This window comes from Elgaria multicarinata, chromosome 16 (assembly GCF_023053635.1).
Source record: "Elgaria multicarinata webbii isolate HBS135686 ecotype San Diego chromosome 16, rElgMul1.1.pri, whole genome shotgun sequence".
Lineage (NCBI taxonomy): Eukaryota > Metazoa > Chordata > Lepidosauria > Squamata > Anguidae > Elgaria > Elgaria multicarinata.
The window spans coordinates 11796038-11800069 of NC_086186.1; positions in this window are offsets into that span (position 1 = coordinate 11796038).

Genomic DNA, 4032 nt, shown 5'->3' on the forward strand with positions numbered 1-4032 from the left:
CCGCTGGCCGCCCTCAGCCTCGGCGGGGGACTTTATCCCCGGGGCCTCCCCGGGCGAGGAGAAAGAGGAGGGGGGAGAGGAGGCTCGGACTATGCCCAGGTCGGGGCCCAGCCAAGGCCATGCTTTGCGCGCTCAGCCAATTGCGCCTGGCCGGTTGGAGCGCGTGTTTCAGGCGCAATACAGGGTCTACACGACAGCTTTAAAGCGCTTTATAACAGTTTTGACAACTGTTGGGGACCGGGACACACTCCGTAGACAGATGTCAAAACTGTTACAAAGCGCTTTAAAGCAGTCGCGTAGATCCCAAAAAAACCAACCATACAAAAAGTGGCCCTAATTTAGGGTGACCATATAAAAAGGAGGACAGGGCTCCTATATCTTTAACAGTTGCATAGAAAAGGGAGTTTCAGCAGGTGTCATTTGTATATATGGAGAACCTGGTGAAATTACCTCTTCCTCACAACAGTTAAAGCTGCAGGTGCCCTGACTTCTTTTAAAAGGGTCACTCTACTATAGCTCCTGCAGCTTTAACTGTTCTGATGAAGAGCAAATTTCACCAGGTTCTCCATATATACAAATGACACCTGCTGAAATTCCCTTTTCTATGCAACTCTTAAAGATACAGGAGCCCTGTCCTCCTTTCCATAGGGTCACCCTACCCTAATTCAGGTGTTCCTTTATTATGATGACCTGCTTTTAGTATTAAGTGGCATTTTATACTTTGAATGTTTTTAATTTTTATGAACCACCCAGAGAGCTCCGGCTATTGGGTGGTATAGAAATGTAATAAATAAATAAATTTCCATGTAGGACTGGGTGAGGGGATCCTTCCTGAAACCCTGGAGAGCTGCTGCTGCTGCCAGTCAGAGTTGACAATAAAGGGCTAGATGGGTCTGACTCTGTCTAAGGCAGTTTCCTATGTTCCTATTGTATTATTTATTACATTTCTGTACTGCCCAATAGCTGAAGCTCTCTGGGCCGTTGACAAAACCATTAAAATACAGTATATAGAGTTTTAAAACAATTTATAGAAACACACAAACAGGCAACACACAAAGAGACAACATCTGTTACAACTTTCGACCTACCGTTGTGGTGCCCTATATTTAAGACTCACCATGTGTCTGTAATGCACCCAGTGGTACAGCTAGGTTGCTGGGGAACATGGGCAGGAGGGTGCTAAAGTACTCATGGACTACTTGTGGGTTTTCCAAAGGCAGCTGGTGGTCAGCCACCGTGGGAAAAGAATGCGGGATGAGAAAAGCAACCAATAAATACTTTAAATAAATAAATAACAACAGGCTTGCAGTAAGCAAGCCTGTTCTTATTTATTTATTTATTTATTTAAAATATTTATTGGTCGCCTTTCAGGGCAGAAGCATATGGCAGTAAAACACATAAAACCGGTATTGTTGTCCCCCAAATAGACCAGAGGATCCGTGCCCAGTGCGGTTTTTCCCCAATTAAGCACACAAGGATGGAGGATGCAACTTAATCTTTATTTCCCGAGCTGCAGCAAGGGGTGCCAGGCGACAAACCGCAAATCAAGCACCCCTTTCAATAGTTTCACACATATGTATATAGTCTTTGGTTTCAAAAAGTGAGTTAGTATTTCCATTGGTCAGTTTCACTAGCTTCTATCAATGGGTTAGCCTTCTATTGGTCAGTGTTGCTGATGAGCTAAGAAGTGTACATTTCATTGGTCATAGCTTACACACACAGGCTTTGAACTTCTTTCTCCATTGAGGAATTTGCATTTGGCACGGAGCAGGCATAGGCAAAGGGAGGAGTGGGGAGGGGCACTTCCGCAAGTTAAAGGTAAGAAATTCCCTTTGCAGGCATCGGTATGGTATTAAGAAGACAATAAAATATGAATACAAAACAATGAAAACAAAACCAGCAGTTGAAACAGCAGCAAAAACAATTGTATTAGAAGAAGACCAGAGTAAAAGAATATGTTTCCAAGGCCTTCTTAAAAGACTGCAACGTTGGAGCATGGTGGGCTCCCAATGGCAACTTATTCTAGAGCTGGTCAGATAACTTTTAGACTCTGGACGTAATAGTCTGATGGGCCTTCCATTTAGACCGCCATATGCCATTTTATTTATTTATTAGCATTTATATATCACCTTACCTGCTTTAAAAAAAAAATCATTGAGGTGGTATATGACTGTTTGCTGCTCTCCTGCTGCAGCGTGACTCCCAATTGTTTAATAGTAATAGCAACAAAAAGAGTCCCCTAAATTATATGACTGAGGATGCCAGGAATGGATGCTTTTATGGCAGGGTTGTGAACTCTATCCATTTCTTGATTCTCAACACACACATTCCTGGATTTAGAATTCTTTTGTTCTAAGCATATGTCTTTTGCATCAAGCTCACGTTGGTGGATCTCAGGGTTCTAGTAAAAACCAAAATAGATCCCACAAGCCTGAAGTCTGCTCATTTATTTATTATTTATTTATTTAAAATATTTATATCCCGCCCTATATTACTAAGATCTCAGGGCGGCGTACAGATAAAAACATACAGTATAAACTCATCCCTGGCATACATAACTAAGGGCATGTCTACACCAGCCTTATATTCTGGGATCGTTCCTGTGCATCCAAATGCCACACGGGATCCCAGGAGCAGGCAGGGACGATCCCTCCATTTTCCTGGGATAACTCTTAGGTGTAGAAAGGGCCTAAGTTGCTCAGTAGAAGGCAGGTCTTAATTTGCTTTCCCAGTGCTTGTCTAAGAGCCCTGAGCTATCAGAATTGCATTTCTGCCACATCCATTGGAGAGTGAACTGTGAAAACCCATCACCAGACTTAGCACCTTAATCAGCTGATGATGCTAAGGGCCAGTCTGGTTCCAACGGACCTTGTAAACCCTAACCACAGAGCTTGATCTTCCAGTACATTAGCAAAAGAAGGCTGACCCTGGCTAAGTTCTTCTCTTCCCCCATGCCTAGCCAAAAAAGAGGAAATGCATCACCAAAAAAGAAGGACTCACATTTACATAAAATATGCATGTGCTGATGGAAATATAAAATTATTACAGTAATGTAAATAGAATTGCAATACATCATCTCCCCATAGGGGGAAAGACTGCAACCAAATAACCCCTGTGCCCTGCTGCTCAATATCTGTCTGGTCCTGTGCTCACTGTTGATGGGCAAGTTCAAGTCCTCTGCTCTCTTGGATTCTTATGGTTCCTTATCTTTATATTGGACTTGGACCAGACAGTCCTTCAAACAGAGGACATCTTCAAATAGAGGACTGCCCTCTGTAAAAAAGGATATGTGGCCACCCTACTTGGAATTTGACCGTGCTTATGCTGGATTAAACTCTCCATTTGACCGTTCTGATCCTTCGTTTGTTGTCACTTTTGGACTTCAAAATGCCTCAGACTGCACTTCTCATGTCTGGCCCAATTGGACCAATACTCAGCTTCATAGAATCATAAAATAATAGAGTTGGAAGGGGCCTATAAGGCCATCGAGTCCAACCCCCCCTTCCTTTTGATTCCGAAACCTGTCCTGCAGCACCCAATCCTGATAGACCAAGACAATATGTTTAGACTGCAGTCAAACTGTACATATTTTGTAACTGGAATCAGCTTGCTAAGCAACAAGAACTAGATGAAATATGGGACACCATGATAATGTATAAGTTTCCTGAACTGGCACAGTTCTCCAAAACCCCACCCAGAATAGAAATGTCATGGTTCTCTTTCATACCATATGTCAAGTCCTTGCCCAACTGTGCAGTAACTCCCAGCCAACTGCAAATATGTATCTATGTAAACTAAGTCAGCTGGTAACTCTTTCCCCCAAACTCTTATCGTGGCTCAACTTTGCCCTGGTTTGCTCCGTATATGTTTCAACCTCGCTCTGCATGGAAGTGTTCCCGTCAACTATTCAACAACAATAGCTAGTTAAGATGTAGAAGGCAATGATGAACTTACTCAATAGATCCACCTGTCCAGAAACCCCACCCTTGAAAGAAATACCCGTGGTTTGATTGCCTTTTTATGTCAAAAGTC